The 12,362-nt window shown below is 39.0% G+C and overlaps 1 long non-coding RNA gene across 1 annotated transcript; it reads right to left on the bottom strand.

The window, feature by feature from the left end:
- Positions 1-1,571: 1,571 nt before the first annotated feature.
- On the bottom strand, positions 1,572-8,980 carry LOC142153326 (uncharacterized). Its single transcript, XR_012691472.1, has 2 exons — positions 7,496-8,980; positions 1,572-6,199 (listed from the first exon to the last, which is right to left on the bottom strand). It is a non-coding gene; the product is annotated as an uncharacterized LOC142153326 (long non-coding RNA).
- Between the last annotated feature and the right edge of the window lie 3,382 nt (positions 8,981-12,362).

The following is a 12,362-nucleotide window of genomic DNA, read 5'->3' as shown; positions in this document are numbered from 1 at the left end:
GTTGCTCAATCAATTCATAGGTTCATAGCAGGTGCTTGAAAGGACAGGGTTATCCTGAAAGGAACAAACACAGAGAAAACTCCCCAGCACACTGCTATAGCCAGCAAAGGAGCTGCCATTTCTACTTGTACATAAAAATACAGAAAGCTCAGTTGCACACATTGCCAATGTATGGTAAGCACCCTCCACTACACGGCGCTTCTGCTAATAGGGTGGTCCTAACTCTAAATATTGAGAGTCCCTATTTTTCAGCCATACATATATGTGTTTTTAAATTGAGAGCTAACTTACCAAGAGGTACCCTAAACTCCTTTAAATGAAAATACAGCACCAGCCCTCCCCATCAGCCACTGACACCAACATGCCTCAAACAAACAATATAGAAGTGGAAGTTGCTCAATCAATTTATAGGTTCACAGCAGGTGCTTGAAATATTTCCTGCTCTCGCTGTATAAATAACAGAACAGTTGGTGGAACTGATTCTTGGCACTGACTCTAATTCATACTGGGCAAAAAATCTCCCAATTTCCCATCATGATGCAACACTCGCTGAAATCACAATGAGTTGTCTGTGTATTTTAATGTCCCGACAACAAGGGGGTTAATTTGCAGACGCCATGCGCTGAGTGTACAAAGATGTTAACATTTAATTTATGAAGCTGTATTTTATATAATGTTTATGTATGGTGCCGTCGGGAGAGTTAATGTCACTGCAGCACTGACGGGGTTAAGAGCCTGTGCTGTGCGCTGGTTGTACAGATCTATATATAAATTAGGGATGTGCACCGGCGACTTTTGAGGTCTCGTGTTTTGTGTTTTGGATCCGGATTTTCGTTATTTTTGAGGTTCGGATTTGTCTCGCAAAACACTTGACGAAAGGTCTCGGTTCGGATTTAAGGTATTGGATTCGGATTTTTTTTGAAAAAAACATAAAAAGTTTAAAAATCAAGTTTTTGGGCTTATTTTCACTCCTAGGCTATTATTAACCTCAATAACATTCAATAACAAGCATTTCCACTAATTTACAGTGTATTCTGAACACCTCACAATATAGTTATTAGTCCAAAACGTTGCAACAAGGTATCTTTCTGGACTGCGTAGAGGAGTGGGTCACCACAATATATATTAAAAACCCTGAACTTTTATGATTCGCACCAATAATTGTACCTAGACTGCGTAGAGGAGTGGGTCACCACAATATCTTAAAAACCCTGAACTTTTATGATTCGCACCAATAAATGTACCTGGACTGCGTAGAGGAGTGGGTCACCACAATATATATTAAAAACCCTGAACTTTTATGAATCGCACCAATAAATGTACCTGGACTGCGTAGAGGAGTGGGTCACCACAATATATATTAAAAACCCTGAACTTTTATGATTCGCACCAATAAATGTACCTGGACTGCATAGAGGAGTGGGTCACCACAATATATATGATAAGAAAACCATCAACTTGTATGATTCTGTTAAATCTAAAATTCTGACCCAAGTCAGCCTGTGGTGTCAAGTATATCTGGAAGCGCTTCAATCAGCTGGAGAGAATTGACACAGACCAAGTTCTGTATGCAAGGAATATTCTCTAGTTTATTGATACAAAGATACAGGTTTTTATAGGCTACTGTATAAATGAATCCTACGTCATATGCATACAATAGTTTATACCACTAGTTTATGAGAAGCGCTACTGATTAACTTTCTCACGTATTCTTGAGGTGTTTACTTTTCTCCCCCTTCTAAGGACAGATGAGCCTATTATTTCTTATCTCAAGGGGAGTTGGAGATATGCTATGTGCAACACCATGGATACAGCTCCCATACTACCAGCTGGATATGAAGCTCATTATTGTTTTCATAACTGGTTACATTCTTCAGGTGTTCTCTATTAGTTCAACTTCAAGGCCATAGGCTCACATATTGCAAAACTGCAAGTTAACAGAAAAATGAATAATCTCTTCTAGCAAATAATATTTCTATACAAGTTACAATAAAATGGCTGAACAAAGGCCTTATGAGGCCTTAACAAAAAATCATATTTAACATTTCCCATCTTTTATTCAATTTTCGACCCTTTCTCCTCCTACCTACCTAATCCTATCTATAGAACCACATTCTTAATAAGCAGGTACTTATACACATGTAGGAGGCCACATGCATAGAGTTGGTCCCCTTAGGAATCTGTCAACTCATCCCCCACTAATAAGCCTGTGATCCTCCCTGTCCTAACTTGATTTATGAGGAGATGCATTTTGGCAAATGTCCATGTCTAGAAAAGATGGTTTCTTAGAAGATGGTTTCTTAAAAGATAGTTAATGAGTCTATAGTAGTTCTGCAGGCCTTGCATGTCCTTTGTTCAATCTTTAGTAGTTTCTTGTTGCAAACTCTGCAGTTCTTTGGCTTTGCTAGTCCAAATAATTCATGACACTCATAGTCTGGTCAGGTTTCAGAAGTAATTTCTGTGATCATCAGAGGTTCGGGATTTTCAGTGGTTCCCTTTTTGGAGAGACAACAATCAAGTGTCAGTAACTTCTTAATCAGCCATATATTTAGTTTCATTATCACCTATACGATCAACAGGATTGCTAAACCATTTGCTACTAATGCCAATATTTCCAATATCCAACATGAATCATTACTGACAACTTTACCAATGAGGTTATGCATCTGCACAAAGACATTTTCAGAGTTTACTCTACTATGAGTGCAAATTGTTGAGCACTCCTTCCCATATGTTTCTCACAGTGGCATAGGCAATATGTCACTTAACTGTCTGTTTCATACTGGGTTAGGGAGGCCTTAATCCCTACTTCAGTCACAATTATTCTGGCAAGACATATCAATACAATGAGACAGTCATTTCTATTTATCAGAACAAGACTCCCCTGATTTGAAGACTTTGCAGTGTTATGCGTGAATCCAGGTGTCTCTTTCCTGTACTTCCACTGCCATGGGAGTCGTCAACAGGACTTGATAAGGACCCTTGTATCTGGGTTCAAGACTTCTCCTGATGTGCTTTCTCACGACCACCCAGCCCCCCAGGGTGCAGTTTATGGGTACCTGTATCAAAATTAGGGTTTGCAATGGAGGAGAATATGTGACCATGTATTTCAGTTAGTTGTTTCTATAATAAGGCAACATAATTCAACAAATCACTATATACATGGTGTAGTTGCTATGGAAAATAACAGCCTGTTCTGTTTGCTGTGCCAAACAATATCTCATATGGTGTTAAACCTGTGTCTTTCCTAGCAGTATTTTTTACTGAGTGCAGGTAAACATGAGATCCATGGCAGACCTGTTTCAGCCATTATTTTCTGCATTTTCAATTTCAGTGTACCATTAAGGCGCTCCATACATCCTGAACTTTAGGATCTGTAGGGGGTGTGATAGTTTCTGGAATCCTTGCCCCGTAAAGTGTATCCCTCTGTCACTTACAATGACCTCTGGTACACCATATCATCAGATTACCTCATTCGCAATTTTCTTGGCTAATGCTTTAGCATTTGCTTTTCTATACAGCCATGTCTCCAGCCAGTGACTAAAGAAGTTGACACAGACAAGCACATTCTCAAAGCCCGAGCATTTGGGAAGTTATAAAGTCTATCTGTATCCTCTTATAGGGATCTTATGTCTGGGGTGTGCTTTTCCATAGGACAGACTTACTCGGGTTACTTTGTGCACAGACTAGGCATTCTGCCACTAACGACTGTGCTGCTTGGGCGAACCCTGGTACTATCCATAAGCTGCTAGTGAGTACAACCATAGCATCTTTTCCCAGATGCACTTTCTCGTGTGCTATATTGGCCATAATGGGATAAACTACTTTTGGCAGACACAAACGCTGACCTTTACACCACTCCTTGCACTTCTAGTGCTCCATGTATTGCCCAAGTCTTTTTCTTATTTTCTGTTGCTTGTCTTTCCATAAGTTGGAGTGTGCTCTGGTCAAACAGGGGTCAGGGGGTCACCATGTAAATAGACTCCCCTTGGGGTACTGGGGCTATGGCGGCTTCTCGTGCGGCCTGGTCTATTTCACTTAGCTTCGGGGGTAGTATCTCTGTGTGTGTCTTCATCTTCATCACTGTTTGGAGGACAGCTGGAATGCAGTGAACAATGCCCTGGTATGTTCATCATATTGACTGGTTTGCTTGCTGAACCCATAAGGTCCCTACTTTTCCATACAGGGCCATAATCATGCGCAATTACAAATGCATAACTTGAATCAGTGTAAATATTTACTCTTTGTCCTTTTGCATATATGCATGCAAGTGTCAGGGCCTTTAGTTCAGCTTCTTGTGCTGACATGTGACTCGGTAGAGTCTGTTGAATCACTATTTCTGTGTGTGTGGTTACAGCACACCCTGTATACGGGACAGGATCTATGTGATAGTGTGAACCATCTACAAAAAGAGTGATGTCTGCATCTGGTAATGGTTTATCTTTAATGTGAGATAAAACCAGAGATTCTTGTTTCATTAGTTCTATGCAATCATGTTCAGAAAAATTTTGTTTGCATTTTTTTTTTTTTTCCTTTCTTTCTGTTCAAGCTGGAATGGAATTCCCCCAAATCCCTAGGGTAACCCCAATATATACAGGTACTTCTCCCATCTTTTGAAACTTGCTGCAATAAGGCAGCAGGATTCAACATTGTGCACTGCTTAAGTGTAACGTTACTGGGAGTAAGCAGTGCTACTTCATTAGGATAGGCTTCAGTAAGGAGCATGTGGAATCCAAGGACAAGGTTCTTGGTTTCTGAGTTCCACAAAGTTTACACTCATTAGATGGAGTGTACAGTACAACGGTTAAGACAGATGTGGTAACTTTAATTCTTCTGGAAGAGAAACACTTAGCTTAAATAACCTGTTAATAAGCCACATCATCAGTTCTATTAGTGTATATAATAATGTGTTGGGCCACAATACTCACAAACACATTCCTGCATTGGGTGTAAACCCCTGTAGTCATGGGTTGCTCTTTTCTTTATTTGGTTGGGTTAAACTTTCATATTAGAATTTTCTAATTATGTATAATGATCTATACATTACTATGGGCCTGAGTCTGGTTCTTCCAAACTTGGCTTTCCTTTCTAGTCTAGTACACATCTACAGCGCACAGCAAAGGAAAATAACGTGCAATCTATATTCCTCCTGCTAATATCAATGAACTCCCCTCTCTGGTCTCCCTTGGACCTTTAAAAAACTTAAAATACAGTTTACTCAGATTCCCCTTGTCTGAAGGTCTTAACATATATCTGTGAACATGAGAGGCTCTGGGGCCTCTTGTGCTTCCTTTTTTTTTTTTTTTTTTTTTTTTCTTCTAATAAAAAAGGAAAGGGAGGAAGAAAATACACAGTGCGCTCGGCAAGTGTTATATGTCACTCATTTCACAATAGGAGGGAATGTCCTTTGTGCTGTATATCTTCATACTTAGTAAATCTGGCCGGTAACAAATGTTTTGCTTGTGCTTGGTTTCTGTCACAACGTACGATACCGTTAAGGTAACTGGGTGTCCTAGCACAATATCTATACTCTTTTCAAGCACTAAAGCAGAGTAGTATGCAAGTGACCTTAGCTTGCGACCATGTATTTGTGTCAGTACTCCTTGTACATGTGCACTGACTTCATAACAAAATAATGTGAAAGGCTTGTCATAATCTGGCAAAGCCAGTGCTGGCGCTGAAGTTATTTCAGCTTAAAATTGGTTAAACATTTGGTTCTGCTCAGAGGAGAGTATAAATGGCTTGCTATGATCCAGAAGTGCTAATGCAGGAGCACATACAATTGCTCTTAAAGTCTTAAATCTTTTTCATTTCTGTAAAAATATAGAATTCCCATCAATGCATTACCATACCCACAATAAAGAGAATTATTTACAGTATATGACAATTATAGCACAGTAAATAAGGGCAGTAAATGTCTTTACAAACACTGATTTACTCAAAACTGTAATGAGGATACAAATAAAAACCTTTTGCTTTCTGCACATACAGAAAAACCACCTAGTTCATGCATTTGCTATGCGAATAGCACATAAACTCTAATATCTCTTCCAAAACAAGGTAATCATTACTCAGAAGAGTTTACGTTATTTAAATCCTTCATTAGTTTATACTTATGTTTGTTGTGGTGCAAAGATGGTGCATTGGAAGTTAAATCAATGCAATCTGGATTGCCTAATGGGTCTTTGCAGCTGGAGACCTGTGAATAAAAAAACTTTTGCATAGAGATTAACATTTATTTACTAGGAATTACTGTAACTGTAACATGCGTGTATACTGTTATCAGGTAACCAGTGAACAGCTGCTAAAAGCTTAACTGTGACGCTATGCGTTCCATGCCTTGATTTCCTCAAAGGGGCAGTCCCTAATTTCACAAATAGAGAATGTCAAAGTGACGAGACCTGGGCGAGTGTTCAAAGCCACTCCTTTCTTATCATCTCTTAGTACAGCCCTTTTAAATGACACTAATTAAATTTCCGGGTTTAGAAACATTCAATCTGGAATCTTGGTTCCAAGTATTCAACCATTTTAAAAGCAGCACTGTCTCATAAATCAGAGTACTCTCGTTAGACACAATACATTGTGTCTGTAAATCATTCAACATTTTCTCAACAAAATCTCTCTCCCGTGACCAAATATTCACACATATTTCTAGATTCTGTGATTTTCGTGTTCAAAGTAAAAATATATTCACTTAAGTCTCGCTCACAGACGACATTTTATCTCGTAACATTTCTTTAAAGGCATAACAAACCCTCCTGATTTCTGAGAACATTCATCAGCGCCATTTTAACACAGATAAAAACAGCATGTAAGCTCACTCCCACAATTCTCAACTTCATTAAAGAGAAAGCTATATTTCTGAACTTCAGAAACAAAATTATTTTGTTCAAATACAGAAACGGCTTGTTGGATCCCAGCCAGCTTTGTTCTGACACTAGTACTTATAGTGATAATGTACATTATTTACAATCTTGTCCGTGCAATCGGACCAAACATTTTAAAACTTCTTTTGTATCTTTTTAAAAGCTTATCATTAAGCAATGAATGTACAACTTTTTCAACCTTGAAACATGTCTCTTGTAAAAAACGGACAAGACAGACAAACATTGTGATTTAAAGTAAATCAAACATCTCCCTTATAGAGCACTAAGACAGAGAACAAACAATGTGAATTATCACGGATCTCTCTCACACGCAGTAAGACGGAGACAAAACTCACATACAGAGAAAGAAAACTTAACTGACATCTTCCAGCCTACTGCTGTGGAACTACAAGTCCCAGCATTACACTAAATACAAGTTAGCTTCAACATGTTATCATCAATCAGCACTCCGGACACATTTTTTTAATTTTACATACATTGTCAAAAAACAAAAAACAGTGTGCTTCTTATCTCAACACACTGAAATCATTTACACAGAATAAGGGAGGGGCACATTTCACTTATTCAGCTGCACAGGATCAAACATACATTTATAATATACAACCTACTTGATTCATTATTCAGCTTCCGATGCATTTAGCATATCCACATATATTTCGACTTTTCAGATCTCTTAACTTTCCTGTGCCACCTCAAACAATCTCTTGGGGTTTGATCTCAATACCCCTTTGTTCTTGTCACATTACCACTTGCAACACCTTTGTTTCTCCATCCACACATATCTTTGGCTATCCCCGCTTTCTTGAAAAATTCCCTGCAGACCTTCTACTCCCCCATTTCCTTTAGTCTTTGTGCATCATATCTATGAGGGAGCTGCTGTCATTTGTTTACTATCTATATTACTCGTATTGACAGTATTCTGTTGAGTCCAAATCGGGACTCTTATCTAGTTTCTGTGGGTTGTCCTTGCACTGGACGTCCCGTTCTGTGGACTCCTTGTACTGGATGTCCGTGCTAAATAGCTTCTTTGACAGTATCTGGGACGAAGGTCTTTTGGAAATCTCTCTTACACAATTTGGGCAGATTACAGAATCTCCCTTCTTTGATATACCTCTGGGGATGGTGTCTAAAATGTTCACTCAATGTTCAAAACAATAACTCTCTAAATCCCTCTATTCCATTACATGCTTCTTTGATCAATGTCTTATGTGACTTTTATGCTTTATACATCATACATAGGTACAAACACATGCACTCAAAATTCAATCATCTTTCAAAAATCTAATCAACAATACAATTACAGTAAACAAATTGGGTTAATACTGTATTATATTAATCAGATGATACTTGAGACTCACAAATTCGCGTGTCAGGTGCCTCAGACAGACATGAGGTGACCCAGACTAGGAAGACCAACGAGTAGAAATCTACTGACCGCGGATGTTGGGGTTCAATGTGCTGGGAAACCTCCGTTGTCTGTCTTGTAGCCTGCTGGACAGCGAATCTCTGTGGCGACCTCCAAGTTGTTAAATCTAAAATTCTGACCCAAGTCAGCCTGTGGTGTCAAGTATATCTGGAAGCGCTTCAATCAGCTGGAGAGAATTGACACAGACCAAGTTCTGTATGCAAGGAATATTCTCTAGTTTATTGATACAAAGATACAGGTTTTTATAGGCTACTGAATAAATGAATCCTACGTCATATGCATACAATAGTTTATACCACTAGTTTATGAGAAGCGCTACTGATTAACTTTCTCACGTATTCTTGAGGTGTTTACTTTTCTCCCCCTTCTAAGGACAGATGAGCCTATTATTTCTTATCTCAAGGGGAGTTGGAGATATGCTATGTGCAACACCATGGATACAGCTCCCATACTACCAGCTGGATATGAAGCTCATTATTGTTTTCATAACTGGTTACATTCTTCAGGTGTTCTCTATTAGTTCAACTTCAAGGCCATAGGCTCACATATTGCAAAACTGCAAGTTAACAGAAAAATGAATAATCTCTTCTAGCAAATAATATTTCTATACAAGTTACAATAAAATGGCTGAACAAAGGCCTTATGAGGCCTTAACAAAAAATCATATTTAACAATTCGCACCAATAAATGTACCTGGACTGCGTAGAGGAGTGGGTCACCACAATATATATTAAAAAGTAAAAACCCTGAACTTTTATGATTCGCACCAATAAATGTACCTGGACTGCCTAGAGGAGTGGGTCACCACAATATATATTAAAAAGTAAAAACCCTGAACTTTTATGATTCGCACCAATAAATGTACCTGGACTGCGTAGAGGAGTGGGTCACCACAATATATATAATAAGAAAACCATCAACTTGTATGATTCGCACCAATAAATGTACCTGGACTGCGTAGAGGAGTGGGTCACCACAATATATTAAAAACCCTGAACTTTTATGAATCGCACCAATAAATGTACCTGGACTGCGTAGAGGAGTGGGTCACCACAATATATATAATAAGAAAACCATCAACTTGTTTGATTCGCACCAATAATTGTACCTGGACTGCGTAGAGGAGTGGGTCACCACAATATATTAAAAACCCTGAACTTTTATGAATCGCACCAATAAATGTACCTGGACTGCGTAGAGGAGTGGGTCACCACAATATATTAAAAACCCTGAACTTTTATAAATCGCACCAATAAATGTACCTGGACTGCGTAGAGGAGTGGGTCACCACAATATATATAATAAGAAAACCATCAACTTGTTTGATTCGCACCAATAAATGTACCTGGACTGCGTAGAGGAGTGGGTCACCACAATATCTTAAAAACCCTGAACTTTTATGAATCGCACCAATAAATGTACCTGGACTGCGTAGAGGAGTGGGTCACCACAATATATTAAAAACCCTGAACTTTTATGAATCGCACCAATAAATGTACCTGGACTGCGTAGAGGAGTGGGTCACCACAATATATATAATAAGAAAACCATCAACTTGTTTGATTCGCACCAATAAATGTACCTGGACTGCGTAGAGGAGTGGGTCACCACAATATATTAAAAACCCTGAACTTTTATGAATCGCACCAATAAATGTACCTGGACTGCGTAGAGGAGTGGGTCACCACAATATATATAATAAGAAAACCATCAACTGGTTTGATTCGCACCAATAAATGTACCTGGACTGCGTAGAGGAGTGGGTCACCACAATATATTAAAAACCCTGAACTTTTATGAATCGCACCAATAAATGTACCTGGACTGCGTAGAGGAGTGGGTCACCACAATATATATAATAAGAAAACCATCAACTTGTTTGATTCGCACCAATAAATGTACCTGGACTGCGTAGAGGAGTGGGTCACCACAATATATATAATAAGAAAACCATCAACTTGTTTGATTCGCACCAATAAATGTACCTGGACTGCGTAGAGGAGTGGGTCACCACAATATATTAAAAACCCTGAACTTTTATGAATCGCACCAATAAATGTACCTGGACTGCGTAGAGGAGTGGGTCACCACAATATATTAAAAACCCTGAACTTTTATGAATCGCACCAATAAATGTACCTGGACTGCGTAGAGGAGTGGGTCACCACAATATATATAATAAGAAAACCATCAACTTGTTTGATTCGCACCAATAAATGTACCTGGACTGCGTAGAGGAGTGGGTCACCACAATATATATAATAAGAAAACCATCAACTGGTTTGATTCGCACCAATAAATGTACCTGGACTGCGTAGAGGAGTGGGTCACCACAATATATTAAAAACCCTGAACTTTTATGAATCGCACCAATAAATGTACCTGGACTGCGTAGAGGAGTGGGTCACCACAATATATATAATAAGAAAACCATCAACTTGTTTGATTCGCACCAATAAATGTACCTGGACTGCGTAGAGGAGTGGGTCACCACAATATATTAAAAACCCTGAACTTTTATGAATCGCACCAATAAATGTACCTGGACTGCGTAGAGGAGTGGGTCACCACAAGATATATTAAAAACCCTGAACTTTTATGATTCGCACCAATAAATGTACCTGGACTGCGTAGAGGAGTGGGCACTGGGCACCACAATAAAATATATAAAAAACCTTCAACAGGTCTGCATTACACTACACATACGGCTGCTCCTCCATCCTCTCCATCATATACATGTTGGAGTTTTAGCGTGTGACAACCTCTTGTTTTTGATAATGTCAGTGCATTTGGAATATTTTTCAATTTGCCCCACACCACTGAATGTACTTTATCTATGATACGCATCTATCTATCTTGACTGCGTAGTGTGGTGGCCCCGGTACACAATTTGGTACCGAGGCCACAATATAATTTAAAAACCCTCCACGTGTCGGAATTCCACCAAACAAGTATCTGGACTGCATAGTGGGGTGGCCCCGGTACCCAATTTGATACCGGGGCCACAATAAAATAAATACACCCTCCACGTGTCAGAATTCCACCAAACAAGTATCTGGACTGCGTAGTGGGGTGGCCCCGGTACCCAATTTGATACCGGGGCCACAATACCTCCTCCAAACATGCTACAGACAATTCGTCATTGACAGACCCCAGACAGACAGGGTCGTAGTGTTATTGTTTGACTTTGTAAACCCAAAAAAATGTCCCTGTTGCACTTGCACATAGTCGTGCAATGAAGACTGACTTTTTCATTTAAAGGCACGATCTTTCAAGTGTAGTGTTTGTAAGTCTAAGTCATATTATACTTTTGGTAAAATTGGTTTTTTTTGTTCCTCTTTATGGTAATTAATTAGTAATAGAATTAAAGTAGGAAATAGAATTAAATAGAATTAAAGTAGGAAATAGAGTGGTATAGAGTTGTAGTGTGGTATAGATAGAGTGGTCCACACAATATAATAATAAAACCCTCAACTGGTCTGAATTCCACCAAACAAGTATCTTGACTGCGTAGTGTGGTGGCCCCGGTACACAATTTGGTACCGAGGCCACAATATAATTTAAAAACCCTCCACGTGTCGGAATTCCACCAAACAAGTATCTGGACTGCATAGTGGGGTGGCCCCGGTACCCAATTTGATACCGGGGCCACATTACCTCCTCCAATTTCCAAGTGTAGTGTTTATAACATCTTAACACTACACTAATTCTAGCACGTCAAAACCTCTTGTTTTAAATAATGACAGGGCATTTAACTTTTGATTTAATTTATTGAATTTGTTGGCATTTTCTTTTACTTTTTGAACATGGCAAACGACTGTTGAATGGTCACATAATGCCAAAAAAAAAGTTGCAAGATGGAATTGTCCTTGGGCCCTCCCACCCACCCTTATGTTGTTGAAATAGGACATGCACACTTTAACAAACCAATCATTTCAGCGACAGGGCCTACCAAACAACTGTGGCTGAAATGATTGGTTTGTTTGGGCCCCCACACCAATAAAACAATTCATCTCTCCCTGTACAAACTAAACAGGCTCTACTGAGGA

This window comes from Mixophyes fleayi, chromosome 4 (genome assembly GCF_038048845.1).
Source record: "Mixophyes fleayi isolate aMixFle1 chromosome 4, aMixFle1.hap1, whole genome shotgun sequence".
Classification (NCBI taxonomy): domain Eukaryota; kingdom Metazoa; phylum Chordata; class Amphibia; order Anura; family Limnodynastidae; genus Mixophyes; species Mixophyes fleayi.
Note: the sequence above shows the minus strand (reverse complement) of the source record. Positions and strands in the feature narration are given on the sequence as shown.